At 39.9% G+C, this 14,245-nt stretch overlaps 1 pseudogene; it reads right to left on the reverse strand.

The window, feature by feature from the left end:
• Positions 1 to 13,827, reverse strand: part of LOC135567797 (zinc finger protein 91-like) — a 37,012-nt pseudogene extending 23,185 nt beyond the window's left edge.
• Positions 13,828 to 14,245: the final 418 nt, after the last annotated feature.

Raw genomic sequence — 14,245 nt, forward strand, 5'->3', positions numbered from 1 at the left:
TCATGGTAGGATACATGATAGAGACAACACATGGAGTAGGGTTGATATAGTCATGGTAGGATACATGATAGAGACAACACATGGAGTAGGGTTGATATAGTCATGGTAGGATACATGATAGAGACAACACATGGAGTAGGGTTGATATAGTCATGGTAGGATACATGATAGAGACAACACATGGAGTAGGGTTGATATAGTCATGGTAGGATACATGATAGAGACAACACATGGAGTAGGGTTGATATAGTCATGGTAGGATACATGATAGAGACAACACATGGAGTAGGGTTGATATAGTCATGGTAGGATACATGATAGAGACAACACATGGAGTAGGGTTGATATAGTCATGGTAGGATACATGATAGTCATGAGTAGGGTTGATATAGTCATGGTAGGATACATGAGGTAGGGTTGATATAGTCATGGTAGGATACATGATAGAGACAACACATGGAGTAGGGTTGATATAGTCATGGTAGGATACATGATAGAGACAACACATGGAGTAGGGTTGATATAGTCATGGTAGGATACATGATAGAGACAACACATGGTAGGGTTGATATAGTCATGGTAGGATACATGTAGAGACAACACATGGAGTAGGGTTGATATAGTCTCGTACAGAGTGGTAGGATACATGATGGTAGGAGGATACATGATAGAGACAACACATGGAGTAGGGTTGATATAGTCATGGTAGGATACATGATAGAGACAACACATGGAGTAGGGTTGATATAGTCATGGTAGGATACATGATAGAGACAACACATGGAGTAGGGTTGATATAGTCATGGTAGGATACATGATAGAGACAACACATGGAGTAGGGTTGATATAGTCATGGTAGGATACATGATAGAGACAACACATGGAGTAGGGTTGATATAGTCATGGTAGGATACATGATAGAGACAACACATGGAGTAGGGTTGATATAGTCATGGTAGGATACATGATAGAACACATGGAGTAGGGTTGATATAGTCATGGTAGTAGGGTTGATATAGTCATGGTAGGATACATGATAGAGACAACACATGGAGTAGGGTTGATATAGTCATGGTAGGATACATGATAGAGACAACACATGGAGTAGGGTTGATATAGTCATGGTAGGATACATGATAGAGACAACACATGGAGGGTTGATATAGTCATGGTAGGATACATGATAGAGACAACACATAGTAGGGTTGATAGTCATGGAGGATACATGATAGTGACAACACATGGAGACAACACATGGAGTAGGGTTGATATAGTCATGGTAGGATACATGATAGAGACAACACATGGAGTAGGGTTGATATAGTCATGGTAGGATACATGATAGAGACAACACATGGAGTAGGGTTGATATAGTCATGGTAGGATACATGATAGAGACAACACATGGAGTAGGGTTGATATATAGTCATGGTAGGATACATGATAGAGACAACACATGGAGTAGGGTTGATATAGTCATGGTAGGATACATGATAGAGACAACACATGGAGTAGGGTTGATATAGTCATGGTAGGATACATGATAGAGACAACACATGGAGTAGGGTTGATATAGTCATGGTAGGATACATGATAGAGACAACACATGGAGTAGGGTTGATATAGTCATGGTAGGATACATGATAGAGACAACACATGGAGTAGGGTTGATATAGTCATGGTAGGATACATGATAGAGACAACACATGGAGTAGGGTTGATAGTCATGGTAGGATACATGATAGAGACAACACATGGAGTAGGGTTGATATAGTCATGGTAGGATACATGATAGAGACAACACATGGAGTAGGGTTGATATAGTCATGGTAGGATACATGATAGAGACAACACATGGAGTAGGGTTGATATAGTCATGGTAGGATACATGATAGAGACAACACATGGAGTAGGGTTGATATAGTCATGGTAGGATACATGATAGAGACAACACATGGAGTAGGGTTGATATAGTCATGGTAGGATACATGATAGAGACAACACATGGAGTAGGGTTGATATAGTCATGGTAGGATACATGATAGAGACAACACATGGAGTAGGGTTGATATAGTCATGGTAGGATACATGATAGAGACAACACATGGAGTAGGGTTGATATAGTCATGGTAGGATAGGATACATGAGGATAGAGAGACAACACATGGAGTAGTATAATGGTAAAAAACTTTACTCAACATATTGTGCAGCTTAATAGAAATAGAAATATACGTCCTATTACCAGTCAGATAGGAAGTAGCAGTAAAGTCCTATTACCAGTCAGATAGATAGGAAGTATTACAGTCAGGTGAAGTCCTATTACCAGTCAGGTAGGAAGTAGCAGTGAAGTCCTATTACCAGTCAGGTAGGAAGTAGCAGTGAAGTCATATTACCAGTCAGATAGGAAGTAGCAGTGAAGTCCTATTACCAGTCAGATAGGAAGTAGCAGTGAAGTCCTATTACCAGTCAGATAGGAAGTAGCAGTGAAGTCCTATTGCCAGTCAGATAGGAAGTAGCAGTGAAGTCCTATTACCAGTCAGGTAGGAAGTAGCAGTAAGTCCTATTACCAGTCAGATAGGAAGTAGCAGTGAAGTCCTATTACCAGTCAGATAGGAAGTAGCAGTGTCAACACTGCCAAATGGCTGAGATGTCCTCCACTGAGTCCACAGTCCTCTCCACCATAAACACCATCTGTTGTCTGCACACCTCTGACCACAGATCAGATCAAATGAAATGTTATTGGTCTCATACACATATTTCTCTGATGTCATCACGGGTGTAGAGAAACAGTGCTGTAATATCTAACAAAACAAAACAATAAATGCAAATCCCCACAAGTTATTTTAAGGATGAAGAAATATAGAAATAGTCAGGTTCCGGAATATAATTATATACAGTTTGTTTACGATGTAAGAGTCTGGTATATAAATGTATACAGTTTGTTTACAATGTATATGATGGTGTGTATAGACATTATGGACCGTATTTTAATAGGAAAGGTGTGAACAGCAGTAGTTATATAGGATGAGCTTTGTCTAGAATACAGGGTGGAATAATGGGTGGTAGACAGCTAGTAACAGTGACTAAAGTTCAGGGCAGGGTACTGGGCGGAGGCCGGCTAGAGGTGACTTTTTAACAGTCTGATGACCTGGAGATAGACCACACATTAACCACACAATAAGTATTGTGGTGGCAGCATCATGTTATGGGTATGCTTGTCAGGATCAAAATAAATATGAAAGGAGCAAAGCCCAGGTAACAAGTTAAAACCCACCTCAGTCTTCTGAAAACCTAACCCTGGGACATTGTTTAATTTTTCTGAAGGACAATTACACAGATGTTTACACTGCTGCAACCACCAGGCCTGGAGGGCTGGGATAGGGTTTTATGTTTCTGGAATTACACCATTTTCTATGCAAAAGACACACCAGAATGGCTTTCCAAGACTTGTTGAGTGTTCCTAAGTGGTCTGATCTCAGTCCTGACTTAAATGTACTGAAAAAACCCATATGGTTTAAATATCGCTGTCCACCAATGAGCACTTTTGACAAAAACGATGGATGTATTTTGCACAAAGTTGGTGGAATCTGAATGAAACTGTAATGGCTTCCACCAAGTATTAACTTGGACAGGAGACGGACTTATCCAATTATGATATAAAACAAAACACATAGTTCAACATTTTCTATTAAATCTAATTAAATCCCTTTATAGATTTCATTTTAAGGCAGCAAAACGTGAACAAAAAGTTAAAAGGCGTGTAGACGTTCTATAGTCAATGTTCAGCTTTAACTGTGGAGTGACCCCATGAAATGGGATATCAGCCAACTCAGTGACAACCACAAACACAACTATGTATCATTTACACAAATATTAGCATCTTAGTTCTTATTGAAGGACTTTGAATGTGGTACATCACCTCCATAACCAACCTACTGTGTGTATTGAACATTCATATTGGACTGTACAGCTAGCTAACTGGCTACTGATCAACCTATTGTGTGTATTGAACATCCATATTGAACAGCCTTACCTATAGAGTAGCACCACCACCCATCAGCCCATTCTCTTCTTGATGTCAAAGCTGCAGTGTATTGTTGCTATAGGAGTTTATGATTAATAATCCTATTTCAAGACACACTAAGATGTCACCATGCTATTCATTTAAAGCCCCTCTGTCAGATATAAACCATCAGAGTGGGAAACCAACTGACATGGAAACAATGGAGCAAATGTATCACTATCAGAGGGGTGTATTATGACATCAGATAGAATTACTCAGACATTCCAAATATCACTTGATTATCAGAGGGGTGTATTATGACATCAGATAGAACTACTCAGACATTCCAAATCAGGCTTCATCCACATCATGAAGGTGGATATTGATCCAACCATTTCAAAAGTAATGACCGGGCTGATGGAAACAGGATATGCCTGTACACTTTTATAAATGCCGACAGACTATTTGTTACTCCGTTTGACAATTTGTTTGTATATTTGTGTCAGTAAAAATGTCTAAGCGAGAAATGGCTGTGGAAACTCCTTAATGATAACAACCACATCTTAGTTAACTTGGAGTCACATGATATGTTGTGTGGTCCTCCCACTATGACTTGAGAAACCATGTAGTTTATTAGGCTACAGATGAAATAAGTTATGAACTTCACAGGGTGGTGAAAGTGCACGTGATGAGCTTGATGCTCCTTTCCAATACATTTTGAGGTTCTTATTCTGGTGACATGATGATCGATGCTTGGTTGCCATTTGACAAATAAAATAATAATCTCATCATTCGGGTAAAAACTTTTATTCAACCAGTGGGAGGTTTGTAAATGCCCCCAGGAAAGTCGAAAGAGGAACTCTTCATTGAGACAATAATAAACAGCAATCCATGGGCGAGTTGTGGTGGATATTATAAACTAAGGATCTGCTGGAGTCCAAGTCAAACCAAGATTCTTTATTTCTGAGCTCAGAGAGAATAACAGAGTTACACAGCGCAGTGTAGACAGTCTGATTTCCTGAAGCATTGAGTGATTAGCAAATATCTTTATAGTTTCCTGTTCCTGGGAGGGACTTTATTCATACAAGGATGCAGGTGCAGCTGGTTTGCAACACAGAATGATAGTCCCAAGAACAGGAGCTTATAATAGGACAGTTTCACAAGGTTAGTCACATACTCAGTTATGTGGACACACAAACAATTAACATTTTCCATTACAGAGTCTGAACATTTTCATTTCATTAAATCATCAGTGGGCCAACAATGCAAATGTCAACAATGGAACTAATGCATCACATCCAAATATCACTTGATTATCTGTAGTGCTGGAGGAATGACACACCCAGATAAACACACACAAAGAGTTTAAAAAAAGGACAGTTTAAAAGAAGGAACCTGATCTTCTTTATATTCAAACTGACAGACTCCATATTCAATTCATGTTTTCTAATAAAAACAAACAAATATATGTTTGAGTATACCCTGTACCATTTAATTACATATGGTAAAGACAGGTAAACACATTGTCAGTCAACAATATAAGATAAGACAACGGGAGCACTGTGTATGTTCTCTGATGAATTTTAAGTCGATGTGATGTGAAATATCAATATACACGCTAAGAGGAGTAATTTCTCTCTCCTGTGTGGATTCTCTAATGACGTTTAAATGACTGTTATGAGTAATATGTTTTCCCACAGTCTGAGATTTTCTAAGCCTTCTCCTCTGTGTGCAGTCTAATGTGTTCTTTCAGGCTTCCTATATGGGCAAAAGCTTTGCACCCTGGGAGGAGTGGTAAGGCTTCTGCCCTGTGTGTATTCTCTCATGTCGTTTCAGGTTTCTTCTCTGTGTGTATTCTCTCATGGTTGGTCACACTTTCCACATTGGGAGCAGTGGTAAGGCTTCTCTCCTGTGTGTATTCTCTCATGTTGTTTCAGCTCCCCCGAACGGCCGAAACACTTTCCACATTGGGAGCAGTGGTAAGGCTTCTCTCCGGTGTGTATTCTCTCATGCCATTTCAACGTCCCTGGATGGTTGAAACACATTCCACACTGGGAGCAGTGGTAAGGCTTCTCCCCTGTGTGTATTCTCTCATGCTGTTTCAGCTCCTCTGAACGGCCGAAACACTTTCCACATTGGGAGCAGTGGTAAGGCTTCTCTCCTGTGTGTATTCTCTCATGTTGTTTCAGCTCCCCCGAACGGCCGAAACACTTTCCACATTGGGGGCAGTGGTAAGGCTTCTCTCCTGTGTGTATTCTCTCATGTTGTTTCAGCTCCTCCGAACGGCCGAAACACTTTCCACATTGGGAGCAGCGGTAAGGCTTCTCTCCTGTGTGTGTTCTCTCATGTCGTTTCAGCTCCGATGAATGGTTGAAACACTTTCCACATTGGGAGCAGTGGTGTCGTCTTGCTAGTTGGGACGTCCCTGGCTCTGGTTCCTCCGAGTCTGGTCTTTCTCCTGCCAAAGACAGTGTTATTTTTAAATAGAGACCCGAATGAAACCACATGATAAAACAACCTTGCTACAAGGGTAAATCCTAAATCAGATCTCTCAATAACCTGAGGCCAGTTTTAACAATCTTAGTGTGATTTTAAAACAAATGTAGAGCTTCCTGGTAATTTCTGCTATGTTTACATTACTTATTTTATACATCCTGTTTTACAAGTCAGAACACAAAAACCTAGACAGTTCTAGGACACTGAAGACACAGTCGTCGCTGGATTACAATCAGCAGGTGGTTCTAAATATATAACTTTCATAGCTGTATGATACAGAATGTGACCTACACACTTCCTTAAACATAAAATAACCAAAGAAGTAATTTTGTGTGGAAGTCCAAAACGTGTTTTTACGTCGCAGATACAAAGCACATCAGTAACATCTCCCCGTTGTTGAAAGGGTTCGACACATTGCTGTTTAAATGGACCAATTTCTTATTTAGACATTCACAGATTTTCAACATTTTGATTAAAAATAAGGTGAAATATTTGTAAATGTTTAAAACTGATAGTAACTACAATAAAAAAAATATAAATGCAACATGTGAAAGCCTAGTTTAGGGGACTAAATGAAAGGTTCCAAGTTCGAAACTGACAAGGTAGTAATCTGAACAGGCAGTTAACCCACTGTTCAAAAAATAAGAATTTGTTCTTAACTGACTTGCCTAGTAAAATAAAGGTTAAATTAAATGTAAAGTGTTGGATGTTTCATGAGCTGAAAAAAAAGATTGCAGAATTTTTTACATCCCTGTTAGTAAACATGAATTCTTTGCCAAAATAATCCATCCACCTGACAGGTGTGGCATATCAAGAAGCTGATTGAACAGCTTGATTATTACACAGGTGCACCTTGTGCTGGGGATAATAAAAGGCTACTCGAAAATGTGCAGTTTGGTCACACAACAATGCCACAGATCTCTGAGGGAGCGGGCAATTGGCATTATGACTGCAGGAATGTCCACTGGAGCTGTTGTCAGGGAATTTAATGTACAGTACCAGTCAAAAGTTTGGACTCGCCTACTCATTCAAGGGTTTTTCTTTATTTTTACTATTTTCTACATAGTAGAATAATAGAGAAGACATCAAAATTATTAAAAAACACATGGAATCATGTAGTAACCACAAGTGTTAAATGAAAATATATATTTTATTCTTCAAAAGTTGCCACCCTTGCTTTCTCTCAAACAGCTTCACCTGGAATCCTTTTCCAACAGTCTTGTAGGAGTTCCCACATATGCTGAGAACTTGTAGGCTGCTTTTCCTTCACTCTGCTATCCAACTCATCCCAAACCATCTCGATTTGGTTGAGGTCGGGGGATTGTGTAGGCCAGGTCATCTGATGCAGCACTCCTTCACTCTCCTTCTTGGTCAAATAGCTCTTACACAGCCTGGAGGTGTGTGTTGGGTCATTGTCCTGTTGAAAAACAAATGACAGTGGGACTAAGCCCAAACCAGATGGGATGGCATATCGCTGCAGAATGCTGTGGTAGTCATGCTGGTTAAGTGTGACTTGAATAAATAAATCACTGACATTGTCAATAGCAAAGCACCCGCACACCATCACATCTCCTCCTCCATGCTTCACGGTGGGAACCACACATGCGGAGATAATCTGTTCATCTACTCCTCGTCTCAAGGACAGATATCCACCGGTCTAATGTCAATTGCTCGTGTTTCTTGGCCCAAGCAAGTCTCTTATTCTTATTGGTGTCCTTTAGTAGTGGTTTCCTTGCAGCAATTCGACCATGAAGGCCTGATTCACGCAGTCTCCTCTGAACCGATGATGTTGAGATGTGTCTGTTGCTTGAACTTTGTGAAGCATTTATTTGGGCTGCAATTTCTAAGTCCGGTAACTCTAATGAACTTATGCATCAGAAGTAACTCTGGATCTTCCATTCTTGTGGTGGTCCTTAAAGTAATGATGGACTGTTGCTTCTCTTCTCTTATTTCAGCTGTTCTTGACATAATATGGACTTCGTCTTTAACCCAATAGGGCTATCTTCTGTATACCCCCCCTACCTTGTCACAACACAACTGATTGGCTCAAACACATTAAAACCTGTTATGGCACATTAACCTTTGAAACTCGGGGGCACTATTTTCATTTTTGGAAAAATAACTTTCCCAAAGTAAACAGGCTATTTCTCAGGACCAGGTGCTAGAATATGCATATAATTGACAGCTTAGGATAGAAAACACCATAGTTTCCAAAACTGTAAAAATATTGTCTGTGAATATAACAGAACTGATATTCCAGGCGAAAGCCTGAGAAAAATCCAATCAGGAAGTGACTCTTATTTTGAAGCCTCTGCGTTCCTATGCATCCCTATTGACCATTGAAAGGGATATCAACCAGATTCCTTTTTCTATAGCTTCCCTAATGTGTCTACAGTCACTATACATAGTTTCAGGCTTTTGTTTTGAAAAATGAGCGTGAACGACAACATTGCATCAGTGGTCAGGTGGTGGCTCTCAGATTGATTTGTGCGTAATAGACAAAGGCGGCCATTGTGCCTCTCGCTCCTAGTGAAAAGCCAATTGTCCTGGTTGATATATTATTAAATAGATATTTGAAAAACACCTCGAGGATTGATTATAAAAAAGGTTTGCCATGTTTCTGTCGATATTATGGATCAAATTTGGAGTTTTTTTCGTGAAGAACGTGAAGAATAAACGGAGGTATTTTGGCTATAAAAAAATCATCTTTATGGAACAAAATTAACATTTGCTGTCTAACTGGGAGTCTCGTGGGTGAAAACATCCGAAGCTCATCAAAGGTAAACTATTTAATTTGATTGCTTTTCTGATTTTCGTGACCAAGCTCCCTGCTGCTAGCTGGACATAATACTATGCTAGGCTATCGATAAACTTACACAAATGCTTGTCTTGCTTTGGCTGTAAAGCATAATTTCAAAATCTGAGATGACAGGGTGATTAACAAAAGGCTAAGCTGTGTTTCACTATATTTCACTTGTGATTTCATGAATATGAATATTTTCTAGTAAGATTTTTTGTCCGTTGCGTTATGCTAATTAGTGTAGTTGATGACAATTCTCCCGGATCCGGGAGGAGTAGTTCCAAAAGGTTCAAACACATTAAAACCTGCTAGCGGAACGTTGACAACATCCAGTGAAATTGCAGAGTGCAAAATATATTTTTTTTAATGAGAAATATTTAACTTTCATTCATTCACAAGTGCAAAGCTTAACTTCTTGTTAATCTAGCCACCGTGTCAGATCTCAAAAAGGCTTTGCGGCAAAAGCAAACCATGAGATTATCTGAGGACAGCACCCCATCAAACAAACACATGACAATCATATTTCAACCCGCCAGGCGCGACACAATCCTCAGAAATAGCTATATAATTTGTGCCTTACCTTTGAAGAGCTTCTTCTGTTGGCACTCCAATATGTCCCATAAACATCACTTTAGTTCGATTAATTCCGTCGTTATATCTCCAAAATGTCAATTTATTTGGCGCGTTTGTCACGTTCTGTCCATCGTTCGTATGTGTTTTCCTTGTTTGAGTGTTGGTCAGGACGTGAGCTGGGTGGGCATTCTATGTTGTGTGTCTGGTTTGTCTATTTCTATGTTTGGCCTGATATGGTTCTCAATCAGAGGCAGGTGTTAGTCATTGTCTCTGATTGGGAACCATATTTAGGTAGCCTGTTTTGTGTTGGGTTTTGTGGGGGATTGTTCCTGTCTCTGTGTTTGCACCAGATAGGACTGTTTAGGTTTTCACTTTTCTTGTTTTGTATAGTCTGTTCATGTATAGTCATCTTTATTAAAAACATGAATAACCACCACGCTGCATTTTGGTCCGCCTTTCTTTCACCAGAAGAAAACCCTTACAGCGTTTGATTAAAAAAACACTGGTTCCAACTCGCCCAGCATGACTACAAAATATCTAATAAGTTACCTGTAAACGCTGTCCAAACATTTCAAACAACTTTCCTAATCCAACTTTAGGTATTTTAAAACGTAAATAATCGAGAAAATTTAAGACGGGATAAACTGTGTTCAATACCGGATAAAAACAACGTGAAGCGAGTGACCTGGAGCGCGCATCAAAACATTAGAGAGCACTAAGCTGGACCCTCGTTCTGAATAGCCGAACTTCTTCATTTCTCTAAAGAAAAACATCAACCAATTTCTAAAGACTGTTGACATCTAGTGGAAGCAATAGGAACTGCAACCAAGTGCCACAGAAAAGTGCCACACAAAACCATTTGAAAACAGAGTCACCTCAACAACAAAAAATTCCTCCTGGATGGTTTGTCCTCGGGGTTTCACCTGCCAAATAAGTTATGATATACGCACAGACATTATTGTAACAGTTTTAGAAACTTTAGAGTGTATTCTATCCAAACCTACCAATTATATGCATATCCTAGCTTCTGGGCAGGTAGTTTACTTTAGGAACGCCAATCAGTTATTCAGCCAGACCTATATGCCATCTCTTTTGCCTCCCTCTTCATCATACCATTTTTAAATGTATCATCAATCCACGTGGATTTAACAGTTTTACAGTCATTTTCTTAATGGGTGCATGCTTATTAGGAACTGGGATAAGCAATTTCATAAACGTGTCAAGGGCAGCATCTGGTTGCTCGTCATTACACACCACGGACCAACAAATATTGTTTCCATTGTTGGAATCGGCTAAACTTTGAACATGGAGACATTAAAGAAGTGATAGGAAGTGAAAGAGACTGGGTGTTATGTCAGAAGTTAATGGTTCTCTGAAGAAAGACAGATGGCTTCGGAATGTGTTGGGTGGACGAGAGGAGAGCAAAGTGTGAAACAGGGGAGACGAACATCTGTGGATTAGATGAAGGAGAGGCTGAGGTCAGGACAGATTCTCATCAGGGAGAAAGGTCTGGTATCCTGTTACTCTCTTTACTCTCTTCCTGTGGAACCATAAGATGTAAGGATTGGAGAGAAGGAGTGTCTTAAGTGAGACATATCTGGATGGAACAAATGTTGGGTTGTCTGAATTACAGATGTACAGAACCTTTGGGAATAATTAAACTTGGTTAAAGCTTCTCTAGAGTCTGTGAGTTATTTACTGTGAAAAAAAACAACCTAATTAACATCAACAACATAGGAATCCCCACAAACAATTGTATGATCTCTTATATAGAACATTAGGCCCAGCCTTTTGGAACTTTGGTTTTCCTAGATATGACTACTATATTGTGATCACAACATCCGATGAATTTGGATACTGATTTCAAACACATTCCTGCAGCAATAGTAAAGATATGATCAAAATATGTTGATGATTCAATTTCTGTACTGTTTGTAACTACCCTGGTACGTTGATTGATAAACTGAACCAAGTTGCAGGTGTAACAGTATAACTTTAGACCCATACCCGGGCGCGAACCAGGGACCCTCTGCACACATCAACAACACCCACGAAGCATCGTTACCCATCGCTCCACAAAAGCCGCGGGTCCTGCAGAGCAAGGGGAACCACTACCTCAAGGTCTCAGAGCAAGTGACGTCACCGATTGAAACGCTATTAACCACCGTAACTAGCTCTTGTTACACAGGCACTGGTTACAGTTCAAAGCTTTCTCTTGAGTAGGCAGCCTGATCACAGCTTTCCTCCAGTATTAGTTCATTAATTAACAGTGTCTTGAGTTTAGTTTGCCTGTTCTACAGTCTTGTAAAGATAGGGGGGTTGACTGGGACAGGCAATGTAACATCTATAATGTTTTATGGAATGTTTTTGTAAAACAAGCACCTTATATCAGGTCATCTTGAAACTTTCCCTCTAAAGCTAACTTTCATCAAGGTTTTATATGGTATATCGGTTTCTCTCTTTTCATTGGCTCTTTTCATTCAGTGTTATGATATTCATAACATCCATATACACTACTCTATCTTCCTGTCAACTAACAGAACTCTGCTGGTTGTCCTGGTAACAGATACCAGTGGGCAGATCTATTGTATTTGTTCAAACTGAACTACAGCACTTACTTTGATGAGTCAAATCTGATCCTTTCTTCTCTTCTCCTCCTCTCACAGTTCCACTTATTCCTGTTGTTTTCCTGCAGTCCACCAGCAGCACAGACAACCTCTTCATACCCAGCAGTAAGGTGCTACCAGGAGAGGCACGACACGGGGACTCCGGGAGGGAGGAAGGGCTAGCGTTGTCCTGGTAACCATAAAGAGGAGACACAGACACATACCATTATGGATGGTGATGTCACTGTTGTAATAAACTGCTTTACAGAAACACAGCCCAGACCCAGATAGAGCAAGCTGTATGCTAGACCAGACCAAGCTGTATGCTAGACCAGACCAAGCTGTACCATCTGGTGTTCTGAAATGGAGAGACTCTTCTCTGCCTCGTCAGCATCAGGATGTTGAGTCTCCCCAGAGGATCCACGATAGTCATGTCTCTCTCCTGTTTGAACGAGAACATCAAACAGATGGTGAACTTATTACCATCATCAATTATTACTGTCTATTACAGTCATAGGGTCTTATCAGAGGCATTAATATCTCTAAATTAATTGGGTGCGTTTTGTGTCCCTTTGATATTTTAAGTATAAATTATGCTCCATTATTACATTTTAAAAGCATGTTATATATAATTAAATCTAATTTCAAAGTCCCAAAAATACATGTAACAATGGCAGATTTACCCTTTAACAATTTATATAGTACTGAACATCACATTGAAGTGAATAACCTAAGTAGAATGCCCCTTAAAAACCACACATTAATTCAACAACTGCATAGTTTGTGCCCCTGTTTTTAGGACAGTACTCACTGGTGTTAATCTGATATTCTGTCTCCTCCTCTTTCACTCCCAAAACGTCTTCCTCCTTCACCTTTACTGAGATAGAACCATTTAGAGAGGAAGAGTATGCTTTCTCTTCTTTCCCTATAACAGCCTCCTCTTCCTCCTTTTTCATTCTGAAAGGTTCTTTCTCTCCTTTCACTGTAATATCCTCCTCTTCGTCTTTCACGACAATGTCCAGAGCCAGAGCATCTTTCTCTCCTTTCACTGTAATATCCTCCTCCTCTTCGTCTTTCACGACAATGTCCAGAGCCAGAGCATCTTTCTCTCCTTTCACTGTAATATCCTCCTCCTCTTCGTCTTTCACGACAATGTTCAGAGCCAGAGCATCTTTCTCTCCTTTCACTGTAATATTCACGACAATGTTCAGCGCCAGAGCATCTTTCTCTCCTTTCACTGTAATATCCTCCTCTTCGTCTTTCACGACAATATTCAGCGCCAGAGCTTCTTTCTCCGGACAGCAGATATCCACTTCTTCAGCAGGGGATGAGTAGTTTAATGAGCTCATGGTCAGGGATGTTAGCTAGCTAGTTAGCATTAGCGAATAGCCTAGTGCTAGGCTCAGTATCAATCTTTAACAAATTTGCAAATTGAACAAGCACATTAGGTTCAAGTTAACGTCAACTGAAATGTGTTTTAAACACTGCGATTAGCTAATGTACATTAACATGGCCTAAAACGTCAATCTTTCAGTTTTATGTTGTCTATAGCAAGCTACCCAGGTGGTTGAAATAGTATCCGTGTTGTTGTTCCTGAAGAAGCGTCCCGTCCAGTACATTATACGTCACGCTAGAAGCATCACCTGAAAGATCGCCATCTGCTGGCTGGAGTGGGTAACGCAGTTTGGAAACAATAGTTACTACACTTTTTGTATTGGAAAGAACGTCATAATTATTTAACAATAAGCTGATATATTTTCTCTTACG

This window comes from Oncorhynchus nerka, unplaced genomic scaffold (genome assembly GCF_034236695.1).
Source record: "Oncorhynchus nerka isolate Pitt River unplaced genomic scaffold, Oner_Uvic_2.0 unplaced_scaffold_1801, whole genome shotgun sequence".
Lineage (NCBI taxonomy): Eukaryota > Metazoa > Chordata > Actinopteri > Salmoniformes > Salmonidae > Oncorhynchus > Oncorhynchus nerka.